The sequence below is a fragment of the Agelaius phoeniceus genome, chromosome 1 (assembly GCF_051311805.1).
Source record: "Agelaius phoeniceus isolate bAgePho1 chromosome 1, bAgePho1.hap1, whole genome shotgun sequence".
Classification (NCBI taxonomy): domain Eukaryota; kingdom Metazoa; phylum Chordata; class Aves; order Passeriformes; family Icteridae; genus Agelaius; species Agelaius phoeniceus.
Genome location: NC_135265.1, coordinates 28,927,638 through 28,942,881, shown reverse-complemented (window position 1 = coordinate 28,942,881; position 15,244 = coordinate 28,927,638). Strand labels below are relative to the sequence as shown.

Here is a 15,244-nt window from a genome sequence, read left to right as displayed (position 1 = left end):
GCTACCCGAGCTGGAAGCTCTGGGTGTAAGGAGCACCCATATATCAATGCAGCTCCTGTTATACCAGAACAGTGTAAATTTTACAATGGCAGGCTTGTAGCTGGAGTAATAAGTAATACAAACTTTCCCCATGCAGACTGTACTTTTTTAGCTATGCTGAGCTTCATCCCAACTGAAATGATTTCAGCAAGTTATTTCATCTAAACACACGTGCAATTTATGAGTAAGTCTATGTCTTACTAGCATTCTAGCAGCAACAAATGTATCACAAATTACTTCTTAGGGTAAAACCTGGTATACAGTGTTACATTAACAACTCAGAAGTCATTAATAAAAAAAGAAAGGGAAAGAGAGTGAGAGAGAGAGAGATTGAGAGAATTTATTTTTTTTTAAATAAAAGAGGTGTTAGGAGCTAGAGAGACTTCACAAACCAGCACATTTTAAGAGCATGTATTCATTCTATCTCTTTTGAAGCCCAGTTACAGCTAAGTGAACTATAATAACTAAACTATTTCACTGAACGGAACAACAATAAACCAAAACGAGCAGAAGTACTAAAAGCATGCCTGAGGCAACAGAAACTTTTGTGTTAATTTCCATCTCTTTCAAGTGCGTTTGATGAATGATGTGACAAAAGAATCCTAATTAAAGTTGAAATCCTGAATACTAAATAAATTAGAAGTGCCACTACATTCATCTTCTACAATGATAATACTGCTACTTCTACTCCTTCTCTGTGCCCCTTTGCTTACATCTGTGGCAGTAACTCAGCAAAGGGCACTGCCAGCGCAGATGGGGAAATGGATACTCTTCCCCAAATAGAGAGATAATTGGACGGGCTGCTTTGTTTCCCTTCACTGCCTTCAATTTACACAAAGAAAGCCTACCAGGAGCATTCAAAGTATTTTTAGGTATATATTTTTCCTCACAAATGATTTAAAACTTGACAAGCGACACTACACTATCTGGTCTTTAGTAGCCCTAGAAAAGTTGCTGTGTTTATGGACATTAATTTTTTATTTCTTTTATTACTGGAGAATCATTAAGTATATATACACTTGGAGTAATATATAATCCTAATGGGTTGGAAAGCAACACTGAAGGGATGAAATTCTATGGCTTGTGTCACACAAGCCAGGCAAGACAATCATAAATGACCTTAAAATCTATGAATCTTTCAAGGAGCTGCCCCATTCAATAAGCAGACTGGAACATGAATTATGACTCCCGAGAGACATCCTTTCCTTGCTCCCCTTTTGTTCCAGGGAGCAACTCTGAAGTACTTCAGGAGAAGTTTATATCCCCAGTGTGCCCAAGCACTAGACTTGTCTTTTTCCGTTCCCTTTCTACTCCTCAGAGAAAGAAGGCTGTCAAGGGAGGAGGCCATTCTATTCCCACCACGACTACACTCAAAATCTGCCAATGCAAACAAAAGTGGTTCTTCAGTGTCTCCAAATCCCATTTGTACTGTCTAAGGCCTGTGACAAAAGAAGACCTAAAAGGCTGTAGTCAATCAGGAGCTCGAAGGGGGCCACAGTCCACTCTCTCAACTGTGTCAGTGATGAATAGTGATTGCCTGTCAGAAAAAAATGTTAAAACATAATAAACATTTACTGATACATCTCCAAATTTTTCTACCATCCCATAGTAATTTATAGCAGATTCTGATTCAAAGTTCATACATTGTATTTGATGTCTCATGATGTACTGCACATGCACCGAACACACATATCTTGACCGACATGGTTAAACATTTCATAGGTTACACAACACCAAGTGTCTTCTTTAATCTTCTTGCAGTGATATCACACTTCTTGGCTCCTTTTGAACTATGTAGTTTTCTTTGTATTTTCTGAATTTAAAAAAAAAAACCTCTTTAATTTGAGGTTTTACAGAAGTTTTCAGATTTGTTACATGAAATTCTTTTTTTTTAGAAGAAATGAAAGACAGAATTATCTTAATGAAAAAGATAGATTGCTTGCTTGTATCTGAAAGATCTTAAGACCTGATTTTACACCTAATCTAGCTCATGACATTCTAATGGACTACATTTTTTTAAAGTACTGTAAATAGTGATCATTTCAGTGATCAGAGTGGATTGTTGGGCTAATTATTCTATATAGGTTTCTATATATAGGTTTAATAAATTGCCTAAATAGGAGAGACATGCTGAGATACATATTATGTGATATTATTTATGGAAGTGCCTATCTTGCACATGAACAATTGAATATTTGCAGCACCAGCTCTTGAATTTTATCTTTGCATTCTGCTGCTAGCAGTAAAATATTCAGTTTCCAATATAACTCAAGGTTAAGACAATTTTCAACCCATCTTAAAAAAGCACAGGATAATTAATTATCTTACTAATTCTCTCTCACACAAACACTTTGTTATACAAGTATGCAATTTGGATTTTCCTCTATGCATAGAAACCCCAGTTTGACAGGTAAATATCAGATTTCCATTTTTTCCTGGGTTTTTGAATGACTTCATATGTCTGTCTTAGGGTGCTGGTCAAGGATAAAGAAGACAAGCAAGAGATATTTGAAAAATAAATGGTTGGAACTTGAGAGCTTAGTAATTGACATGTCTGCTTTGCAACAAAATTGTGAACTGGAGAAGGATGGACTTCTCTACAATAAGGCAAGAAATTAACTTGGAAATTTAACTTGTCTTTTATCACGTGTGTTGCTACAGAGTTTAACAAAGTCACTGCAAGCTTTCCTTTCTTAGGGATAGATTAGGTTGTACTTGGCCTTCACCACCACTTTGACTTCAATATCACTGACCTTGATCCCTTCTGCCACTGTCTGCTGTGATCCTTGGGGATTAACTACTCAAAGGTTATTGACTTACATACGTGTATATGAGTTGGCATCTCTGGATTTTTAATAATTGATTGTCAAAGCACTTTTGCACCATGCACCTTGCTTTTTTGGCAGAACAAGTGCCCTTTCTTAGCTCAATGTTCAGCTACTCTTCTTTGGAGTATGTGAGTGCCAACTGACATGATAAAGCATGAAAATAAAAGCTTGTCAGTAATGACCCAGTTTGTAGCTGTCAAAACACTTGGCTAAAAAGTCAGAGAAAGCTTTTCAAATTCTTGTGCTAGTTTTAAGTGGTGTTTTCTGGATTGTTTTATTTTTCCTTGGATCTATCAAAAAATGCAGCACAAACCACTTTCATTAAGAGAAGTCTAGATTTGACTGAGGTATTCGAAGGAAAGAATCCCTCTCAAGAACTAGAGAAGAAAAAGTTATTCTGTTCAATATTTCCAAACATGCAAACTATCTGAAATGAGTTGTAAAACTACAAATGAGAAAAAAAAATTGAAAAATAAAAATTTATGTCTAGTTGAGATTTATGCTTCCTATGAACATACAAGTTACAGGAGGGTTTTTTTTTGTATTTTTTGTAAGTTTGTATACTTAAAAATTTTGTTAATTTTGAAGGTTAGAAAGTTTTGTCAGGCTGGCAGGCCTGACAAAGACTCAGCCAAAATTATGGTTAGGTTTGTTGGCTGGGTTTGGGAATCTAGTTTTTTCTTTTTATTTTTTAATTTTTAAACTGCCCTATCTTCAGTGGTTTTACTGAAGGATTGTCCACGCTACTGAAGACCAGTAAAACTGGTGGCCTTGGGTGTTCATTAAGCTTAGAAAACAAGGTTAAGTGAACACAATAATTTGTCATAGTTGTTGCACTCATCAAAAAGTAAGAACTGGTTTCTTAACTCAAGTGGTATTTTTCAAGGGGCTCTGAGACATAGAACATATTTTTGTTACCAGACAATGTTTTCTGGAGCTGTAGTGTGTATTGTCACCCTAAGATAAATCTGTAATGTATTGAACAGAGTAAACTGTTCCTGTTGTATAATGCTTCTCTATCTCTCTAAAGGCTTGGAACATCTTTTATCACAACAGAGGGAAATTTGGATCTTTTATCAACTAGTTCAAAAAAAGCATTCCATTTAAATAATGTGTCTGGAACTGTAGTCTATGGAGATAATCAGTAGCTTATTAACCTTAATCATAACAACACATTATCACTATTGGGTTTCATGTTGACTAATTTGCAGAACAATGTGGAAGAGCACACTCAGCACATAAGACTGTTCCTAGTTCTTGGCACTGCATAAATACAGTGACCCTCACTTGAAATGTCACAGACTTAAGAAAAAGCTGTATCATATGATGAAGGAAGAGAGTCAGGGAAAAGAGGATCATGTAATCAGAGAGTTAGTTAAAAAGTAAACACTTGTTAAACCTCTGGACAAAGTGAGACCATCATCAAACAGATACCCAAGAGCACAGAATAAAGGTCAGTTACCTTTTATCATGTTTGTGTAGCTTCAGTTAAACTAACAAGCAGCAGCATGTGCTTAGGGTCATAGTTAAACACTTTTGCCTTGATAAATGAGCTGTGTATTAGGTGCTTCCCTTTCAAGAGCATGGACATATTGGAACTCTGATCTACAAAAAAAAAGACATCAGAAAACGAAGCAATTTACCTGGGGGCAGAAATCAGTAGTTTCAGTTAGTAGAAGGAAATAAGGAAATAGTAACATGTCAAATAGTAAAATAATAATAAGTCAAACAACTAAAATGAACCAGAGAAACCCCAAAAATAAAACAGATCACTTCAATTTTGGGGAGTTAAATTGCAAATTTTTGTTTCCAGATTTCTCAAAATCACCAAAAATGCTTTGTGTTGAACTATATGAGTGTTAAAGGTACATTTCTTCATAACTGCACATTTCTTGTGAAAATTCTTGATCCCGATGATTTTAGTATTTTGTATGAACCACATATAAACCTACTACTGAGGAAGAAATATAAGCATAAGCCTTACAAGAGATTTAGATGTCTCCATCCTCAGAGGACAGACACCTTCTAAGATCATGCTATATAATATGGTGTATAGACCATGGTATATAACAGTTTCGCTGAGTTCATTCAAAAAAGGAATTTTTAGGGGTATTAATTTCTTAGGTGCTGTAGGACTACACTATTTTCAGGGGGAAAAAAATGCTAGAACTGCAACGTACATCTTAATAGCATTATAAAAAATAAGTTCAAAAACTTTTAGGTTCTGTATTATGAAAATAACTTCCCTAAAATTTTTTACAAAAAATTAGGTGATAACACCCCAGAATTCATTAGAGCCAGTTCTACTACATTAAACCAGAAGAAACAAGAAAATCTTCTGCCTTTTTTACTGAATTATGCTATGCCACTGTACCTCTTTAAATGTATGCTGCAGCTTAGTAATTACTGTCACAGCATAGCAACAGTGTCCTTTCATGATTTGTACTTCATAGGAATATGTGAATGTACAAACTTCAATTGGCCAGAGCATTCACACAGAGCAGGATTCTATTACAGGCTAAACTTTTTAATGGTCACAGAATGGCTCAGGTTGGAATGGACCTTAAAGATCATGAATTCTGACCTTCCTGCCATGGGCAGCAACATATTCCACTAAACCAGGTTGCTCAAAATCCCATCTAGCCCAGCTTTGAACACTTCCAGGGGTGGCCATCCACCACTTCTCTGAGCAACCTGTTCTGGTGCTTCACCATCCTCATAGTGAAGAATTTGTTCCTGGTGTCTAATCTAAACCTGCCCTTTTTCAATTCAAAGCCATTTCCCCTTTTCCTATAAGTAATGCAATAAATACCTCTCCAGCTTTCTCATAGACCCCCTTTAGGCACTGAAGGTGCCACACCATTCTCTTCACCAGATTGAACACTCCAACTCTCAGCCTGTCTTCATAGAAGAGTTACTTCAGTCCTCTCACCATCTTCATGGCCCTCCTGTGGGCTCACTTCATCAGATCAGCACCCTTCTTATGTGGGACCTTGTCTCCACACCTGGACAATGCTTGGTTATACCTGTTTCCATGATAGAGAGAATGGTACCGATGTGTTTATGCTTTGATAAGAGTTCAAAAACTGTTTGCTGTAAATCACAGTAGGACATCACAGTGGCAGTGGTGCTGCAGCCATGAATGTTAAAGGGTCATTAAACTTTTTTTTAGTAGATCAGTTTGTAAAGTTGAAAAATAATATAGACCAACTCTTCTTCAGGTGTCATATAGAAACAGGAAGTCATAATATATTGAAAAGTTTCTATCAAAAGGACAAGAAGCACTTCTTCCTTCAGAATAAATTTGTTTTAGTTACCTTCTCTATGCTTCTTATGTTCAACTAGAATAGTAAAACATGAAAATTTCTCAAAATATAGAATAGGTTTGAAAATCTCCAGTCCATGTTCTGATATTAGAAGAGTTGAATTTACAGTGGAGAGTATTTCACCAAGAATTTATTTGGCACAGTGCATAATAATTTTCTAATGGATTTTTTAACAAATAAAGAAGTAAAAGAGGATGAGAGAGGTAAGCATACAGCAAAACTAAGTACAGTGACTAATGCTGATGAAGAAGGTGGAATCTGAGAATGCTTTCAACTATAAAGTTGAAATGAAGCTTCAGCCAGTCATTTTTGACCAAAATCATAATAATGAGGTTTGAGAGAGACTGAGGATGAATTCTGCAAGACTTCACTATTTCAGTGATACAGACTCACAGTGCTGTAAATGAAATTATTGCTTTTTTGTCTCATAAATGGTGCATTTAACAGAGGCTCTAAACCCCAAAACTTCTCCATGTTTTCCTACTAGCTGCATAGCTCTCTGAGCTAACAGGACAACTGTGCTTTTTTCCAACATGCCATTGCCCTAGACCTCAGTTTTGTGGTAAAGTATCTGATAAAGATCTGCAGCGATTTGGGTTCTAAATCTGCTAGGCACTAGACAGTAAGAAATCCCAGTAATTCACACAGGCCATGGGATAGGATTGAGAGAGAAATGTCTCACATGTACTATACATGAAAGGACAGTGGTTACACAAAAAAATTTGAGCTTATCCCATATAAACAGCAGCTTGCAGATTTGGGACACTAGAAGCAACTTCTACATATTTTTATATGTAAAAAACCTATGCATCTTTTTATATTCAAAATATTTATATATTTCATTTATATTGCTTATAAATAATCAAAGACATCTAAAAACATATCTTACTTTCACAGCAATGATTAAATTTATAATTTTTTTTATAAAACTGGGGCTTACACATCCTAGAATTGTAATTTTACAGAAAAGAAGTGTGCTGCGAGGAGATTTCACTGTTAATGTAAGTATACCGGTCCGCTCTGAAATAATACAGAAGATGTATCTGATTTTTGCATTACTCTAAGTAAATATTCCCTTTAAATTCAATGACTATTGTGACTCCACCTTAGTGGCAAACAGTAAGTATAAAAACTGGAAATAACTTTCTGTGTGTTATTTGGCATTTTATGATAAACTGTGGAAACACTTCACTGTGAAAACAAAAGCTGATCTCTTATCCTGCTGACTCTTAGTCCTTTATCACACATTTTTCTTCTGTAGCTGAACAATATCAGTTCACAAGATAAGATGCAACTTGTCTTCACTAAAAATGTTTTTATTCAACATTTATGTTGATATTTTAAGTATCATGCACGTTGCTAAGTAGTCACAAGATCAAATGCACTTTGGCTTAGTTTCCATATAAAAATCAGAAGATGTTAATTTTATTACCACTCTAGCAATATATTTGAAAGCATATTAATGAGTATTAATGTCATATGCTTAGCGAAAATAATTCCTGAAGTCAGAGCACTATTTTATCTGCTTTAAAGCTTTAGTAATAAGGAGTTGAATATGTATCTTGATAAGTATTTTATATCTTGTTAGCCAATAGTTGGATACAATTAAAAAATCTCCTGCTGTGTACACAGAAATTATGCTGTATTTTGGTAAAACAGTAATGCTGATGAAAAAAGTGACTGAATTCCAATAGAATCTATCAAAAAAGATCCAGACAAACACAGAAATATTATACAGCTGAAGAATTTTCCAGTTGTCAAGACAAACATTCTGGAGTTTTTATTTGGTTTATTTTAAGAAATTCCAGTCAGTTTGGATAATTATTACATGGAAATCCCTATGAAAGTATTTAGGTTTCCTTTAACAAAATATTTCACGCTTTTTCTTTGCAATTTTTTCAGTCCCCTAAGAGACTGAATTCATCAAGGAATTAGATGAGAAATGGAAGTTTCTGTTTTAGAAAACAGAATGGCAGCTAGACAACAGAAAACAGATGCCAATTATTTGCCAGTGTCTGCGGTAGAACAAAACATTTCATGACATTTACTTTGCCTTAGCAAAGCTGCCATTGATGTCAGTCAGTAGGTTCAGAAAAGAGAGTCCATATGATCTAGGATTGAACAAAAATTCGTACACTTTGGTAAAGTTGACAGAATGAAAAATACGTGGTACTTTTTATAGAGTCAGCTATAATAACACAATCTGGAATAATACTCTCTTGCACTGTAAGATCAGAGTTGCTTAATAAATTAACTGAAAACAGAATTTGCACTTCGTGGACTTAAAAGCCACAAAACAGGATTTCTTTTGTCACATATTGAACAGGAAACAGTTCAAGCTGTGCAATAGAAAATAAAATCTTTTGTCAGCACATTAGCTATTTTTATTTGCCCTGAGCATGCATTTGTAAGATGGGCTAGTCTCCATTATATGCCATCCAAGGAATACAGGAATTATTGCCATGTTGCTTACCTGTAACACTTAAAATCATCATGGTATATATTAATGATAACAAGTCAGGCCAGCAGTAAATAATTCCGTTGAGCTAGGATGACAGCCAAAATTTTCAGTTTGGATCTGTAACAGTTTTTATGCAGCAAACACCCTAATTAGATGGTTACACTGACAAAACATTGTATACTGTTTGTGGCTTACCTTTTATAGCAACATGAACTGTACAAATAAAACGCTGTCTGGAGATAAAAACTGTACTCCTATGAAGAATCTATGTCCACATCTTTCTTCCAGACAGATCTTAAATTAAAGTCTTACATTAAAGGCCAAGAACATCCACCCAAACAAGTGCCTTGAAGAACTATGCTGGCAATGGAAGATAATGCAGCTGGATGGTTACTTTTTGTGTAGGGCTATATATACAACACTAAAATGCATGAGAATCCACAAGGGGGAAAAAAATGCCACATTTGTTTACATCCGGTCTTTAAAATAATTACAGAACATAATACCATCATTTCATATGGGAACATCTGCTACCTGTAATATCTGTAGTATCTCATGTTCTTCCCTAACTGAAGGGCTCAGTGTAGCAGTGCAACCAGTGGAGGTCCAAGCACATTTAGTGATGGGGAAGCAGTCACATATGACCTACCAAACAGTATCCTTCCCATCAGTCCTCCTGACCTGACTCAAGAAAGAGATGTCTGTAAAGGCCTTCCTAACCACACTGTCTATGTCTTCAGTTCAGCTTGTACTTTTGGACTGTTTGTTTACCGTGGGCCTACCACCACCCTGTCAATCACAGCCTCACTCTATTTGCATCGTCTTTACATTCCCACCCCTGAAATACCGATAACTTTAAAGTTTAATGACATAAACCAACTCTCTAAGATAGTACCAGATGATAAGAATAAATCACCAAATCTCATTCAAAAAACTGTTAGCACAAAATTCTGGCACTCACATAAATACAAAATATAAATACTTACTGGTTTGGTGGCTGTGCTTCTGAGAGATTAAGTGGAGATAATTGCCTGTGAGATTTTAGCAAGGTTTTCTCAGGGTAAATACATATTATCAAATGAGTCACAACACAGAGAACAAAATAGGTGAACAATGCAGCTCCAGGATGACATCATTGCAGCACAGGGCCCAAATTATGTTTGTAGCTATTTCACACAGTCAGCATATTCTGCAGTTTTAATTCACTGTTTAATTTTTTTACATAGCTACGGAAGTCTGCAAAATACACTTACTTTCTGGAGTTTTTACTCTGAATGCACCTGCTTTCCCATAATAAATTTTATTATTGTTATCATTATTAATACTACTGCTGTTATTATTATTATTGTTGTTGTTGTTGTTGTTGTTGTCACAGGCATTCTCATTAATATTTTCTGGAAATTGAATTTATAAACTCAATAATATTGACTTTTCTGGCAAAAAATATTCACCTCAGCATGTGAAGAATGTTGAGCTATGACTTTACTTAGAAAAGAACTTTTTGTTGGGAAAGAAAAGGTGGTTCTTCTATTAGTCAAGAATTCCTACAATAAAGAATCAACCTTCACTTAGCACATTTCTTTCAAATTAAGCGAGGGCTAAGCAAGACTAACTCATCCTCCCCAGATGATGAGCCAGCATGCTGAGGAAGTGGGGCTGAGAGGTGGTGAAGGACTTAATGATGTCATGGGGAACACACTGCTGTGGCCCAACAGTGCATCTTTTACTGCTGTGAATAGTTCCACTGATTTCAGGTGGATAGTCCTGCAGGATTAAGGCACTGATTCATAAATGTTTCAAAACAAGGCCAAAGCCCCGGTCATATTTTAAGTCTCAAAGACAGGGTAGTTTCTACCTAACCTAATAGATCAGAACCTCCACTTGCTCATTAGCTGAGGACCTCTGCCCTCCTTATTAGGCCCAATTTTCTCAGATGAACTGTCAGATGGAATCTGCTGCAAGTGTACATAGGACAAATTCCATGTCATTAATGGAACAGGTGTTTAATGATTTTGGATGCATCAAGTTTACCCAGCTTCTTAAAAGACCTCTTCTCATGTATAATAGTGGCTGCAACACCAGGGATCACTTTCTGAAAAGGTTGGCACCTCCCAGTCTATCAAACCATCAGCTTTATGTGCTTGCCTGGTGAATTTATATTAAATAATAGTTTTTAAAATCCTAAAGTTGAGGAACTAAACAGTGTTTAGGATTCCTATTGCTAGCACTTCTGAGGCAGTACTTCAGCCTCCTCGGAAATCAGTAGGATCTTCAACAATGTAAGGCCACAAAGAACTTAGGATTCAATAACTGTACTATGAAAATGTCACATAAGAAAGGTTATATCTACTTTAGAAGTTTTATTTTAAACAAAAGTTCATAAGTCAAAAATGCTTTAAATTGTGGGTATCTACAACTAACTTTTTTTTGTCTATACAAGTATGAGCAGATGCAAAATCAAGCTTTTATCACAGTGAAAACCATGCATTTGACTGAAGTTTCTTAAGACAGACTGGACAGTGGACTTTAGCATGGTTTATTCCTTGATTTTATCCCAGCCATGGTGGAATGAAAGTGAAAGAGTTTAACAGAATGAGCATGTCAAATGACATGGCACCCTCCCAGAAAGGAACAGGAAGATGAATGAAAGGTTCCTACACCAGGATGGGAAAGACTTATTTTGAAAAAAACTTCTGCATGAGAACCTAGATAAAGAGAATAAGAGATTTTCTAAGCAAAATTAGGTCAACTGCATTTTAAACACTAAATCTCACTCAAGAATGAAGAGTCGTCATGTTTCTGTTACAGCTACTAATCTCTAATTTTATTCAGGTTTTTGTATTAGTGTGAAGGATCTTTGCTGTCAAGAGCAAGTGGATCCATTTTAAGAATCCCAGCAAACTTAGACCAAAAGAAAAATTTTCTCTTTTTGATGGAGACTTTTTATACTCTAATATTCTGTCAAGTTCAAATTACAGTTCATTCAGAATAATATTAAACAGATGCTTTCTGTGCAAGGAAAATTTTGACTGAGGTGTCCTTTTTAACAGGACACCATGCAGGTACAGATAGAAGTCCTGAAGGAAGCTAATAAGGCTGCATTCCAGCAAAGAGCAATGCACACCCAACTCCCAACAACTTCTTGAAAGCCTTGCTTCTTAACACAAGCTGCTAATGATCTATTAGCCAAGTGACTTTGGCCATGAGCAACTGAGGTGTCCCAGCTGTTTTCTGATGTACCAGATTGCCTGTGGGGCAGCCAGAGATGGCAAATATTTCAGCCATCGCAGCTGAAGTCTTTGATATTTGCTTGCCAACTATGAATCAGTTAATCTAAGAAAGCACTTTACTGCCTTTCTAATAGAGGTTAGCCTCCACTAAATAAAGAGGCTAAATAACACTTTAGACAATCTAGGACTTTTGATACTTGCCCACTATAATGGCAAGTTCTAACACGAGAGAGAAATAAAATGACACTGTCAACCTATGTTTAAATATCTTAAATCTCTATTTCTGCACCAGACCAGATGACAGAGTAGGTGGGAATCTAGTGGGCTCAGTGGTAGATATATTCTCAGGCACCAAGTTATACCAATGATGGATCTTCTCAGACCTCACAATGAAACAATTGTTTTAACAGTAAGACAGCAATCACTCTTGCTCATAATGCATCTCTTTGTTTAATAAACACAACATGACTATATGGCCCCGCTATGTAGGACTGGACAGTCTTCTTTTCTCCTCTCAAAAATGTTTAGTCTGGATACTTGACTTCTGCCTTTGATTTTCTGGTGGAGGGTCTGTGTAAAGAACTCTTTCAGATAGCTGGAGTTTGTAGGTGAAATAGTTGATATAGGATAGTATACTGTATAATCATTCTTTTTCTTTGAGCTTCCCAACATCATCAGTGGTGAAGGAATTGGGAATATCTCAGTAAACTAATTAGAAGTCAGTATCATAAAGTGTTTTAAGACCCTTTGCCACCCACAAGCAGTTCTGCATAGCTGCCACCTCCTGCTGCAATCCTAGCTCATCAGGATTGGGAATCCCTTGCAGCCAAAGCAATGCATCTGCAAGAAGCAGCTACACTATGTGGATTCTGAACCTCAGTAGGCATGGGAAGGTCATGATTAATAATCTTCACATTCAGAAGATCCGGCAAAGTGATGGCAACTAGATCCCACATATTCCCACACATCAGCTCCTCTGACATCCTAATTTAATAGAAACTGTGAGACTGTATATCTAAGTTTTCAGTGTGGAAAAATATTGCCCTAGGTTGACCCCAACTGAGTTTGGCAAGGTCTGGGCACAGCAAGACACTTTTGTGGGAGGCAGCCCCAAAGCTGAGCTGACAACGAAGCGGAAGCTGTCAGTTCCCATATGAATTTTGGGTGCTAGTTCTCTCCTCAAAGGTAACATACTGCCTCAAAGAAGCTCCCACAAAGTTCTGAATGCAGATACTGGTCTTTTTACAAAGCCTAGACCCTTGCTACACTGGCATGTTGAATTGTCTGATAGCAGGAGTTGTTTCTTCCCTGCAAATCAAGAACTTGCCTCTGTGAAAGGCAATAGTTTCCAGCCTTCCTCACCCTACCATGAAGGCAGCCCTGAAGTCACAGGGCAACCTGTGACAGGCAGAGGGCCACCTTCTGTATCAACTCAGTGGAATCTCAGAGATCTTTCCTGTTAAAAAACAGTATTCAACTTGCCTCCCCACAGAGCAAAGGGCTGCTTTGAAACCATCCTCTTACTTTGTCATTACTGTTGGGTTTTTTTTCGTTGCTTATAGAGAAACAGGAGACAGGTTTCTTGTGCTGATACTAATTACATCAGTGGGAAAAGATTCCTACTCACAGCAGAGTACTTTTGAATATGGCAAAAATAAAATATATTTTTGTCGAATACAGATGGTCAGCTCATGTTGTCCTTTTTAACCCTGATCTTTTCCATCCTCACTCAAAGAAGAATATTCTCAGCCCATTTTCCATACAGATCATAGCATCCTCACTGAAATTTGCCTTTAGAGAACTAAGGATTCTGTTCTTTCCTTTCTTATTTTTCCAGATCTCAAAACTAAACCTTGTTTCACCAAATGTATTGGGCTACAGTTTGGCAGCTGCAATAGTTTTGATTTCAGGACGTTCAGTAAATTTTAAAAAGTTTAAATTTCATCTTTACCTTTCTAGATCAAATTTTCTCCTTCCTTTCTTAGACAAGAACACATTTGCTCTGAATTTTCCTTTGTCAGGTGAAATATCAGTGTTTATAATTGTAGGCCAAACACAGGTTTTCACAAACTGTCTCGTGAATAAGGGTAGAAAAGCAACACCTCATATGTTTGTCATGGTCCTTGATCTCCGGTTGAAATATGAAACCTTTTCCAAAATATCTCTTAAAAAGAGGCCAGCATCATCTCTCTGGCATCTTTCATGAGCAGTAAGTTCTATGTGAAGGAGGAGAAAAAGGAAGCCTCAGCTGAAAGGAATAACTCTGAACAATCCTATCTGTAATTTTCCCAGCACTACTGTTAGTGTTTGCCAGTCTGGGGGCTGGAGGGAATGCAGCAGTTGCTTCCTCATCCCTTCTAGTATGGCACCGAACAGACTTTTTTTTTAAGTATGGCACCAATATTAAGAAACAAGTGGAGAGATCCCTTTTGTCATATTCCCTCGACACCAGTGTTTTATTTATAGTTGTCTTCTATGCCAGTGTTTTATTTATGGTATTAAATATATAAAGAGATTATAATGCAGCAAAAAAGACTGTTATGGAAAAACAGATGCTGTTTTGTCCAAGAGCCATGCTTATGAACAAGGCCACCTGGCTTTACACACACTGGCTTTGAACCACATACAGAACAGAGACCTTTTCTTTTTCATTATTCAATCAGCTATTTTATCTGTGTCCTACAATGGTGCATAAAATACAGGACATTTCTTTCTAAGAATTAACATGAATCAAATCTTATCTTTTAGGAGAGAACACTGTTCTGAGTTTTGTTTTGATATCAGGCCTGTGAATATTTTTGCTGCCTGGAAGTACATTAGTATCAAACAAAGCATTTATCCCACAAGTTATTATGTAACCGTTGTAAATAATATATAAATACTTCAACTTTATCTTAGCTTAGCACTACTTTTAGTACTGAACTCATTTTATTAGCGTTTTTTATTGGAATTGTTAGTAAATCAATCCCTACCTTCTCTTCAAGGCAGTCAGCCCCTCCTAGTGGCTACTCCCGACCTGCAGCAGAACACTCCAGGTTTTCCTGCCATTTGTCCTTGGTCTTTGCTGAGCAGAGCAGTGAAGGTGGAGCTGTGAATTACTTTTCCTTCTTAAAATATAGAAGAGAACAGGGAAATCTTTTGTCATTTAAAGTTATTGATGGAAAAAATAAACTGACACAAATGTTTGCATTATTCCTTGCATTTAATCTTGTCCTACTTTTCATAGCCTGAATACTATGAGTCATACAAATGTGAGCTGTAAGAGTCTATATTGCTCGATTACTCATATTCCTCCCTCTGCTACATCAATACTTTTTGAAGTGTTTTGTAAAGCTGAGCAGTAAAAGCCAAACTATTCCA

The 15,244-nt window shown here is 36.5% G+C and overlaps 1 long non-coding RNA gene across 1 annotated transcript; it reads right to left on the bottom strand.

Moving 5' to 3' along the window:
• Window positions 1-709: 709 nt before the first annotated feature.
• Window positions 710-15,100, bottom strand: LOC143695718 (uncharacterized). The gene is made up of 4 exons (XR_013185236.1): window positions 14,857-15,100; window positions 5,680-5,893; window positions 4,330-4,472; window positions 710-1,576 (listed from the first exon to the last, which is right to left on the bottom strand). It is a non-coding gene; the product is annotated as an uncharacterized LOC143695718 (long non-coding RNA).
• Window positions 15,101-15,244: the final 144 nt, after the last annotated feature.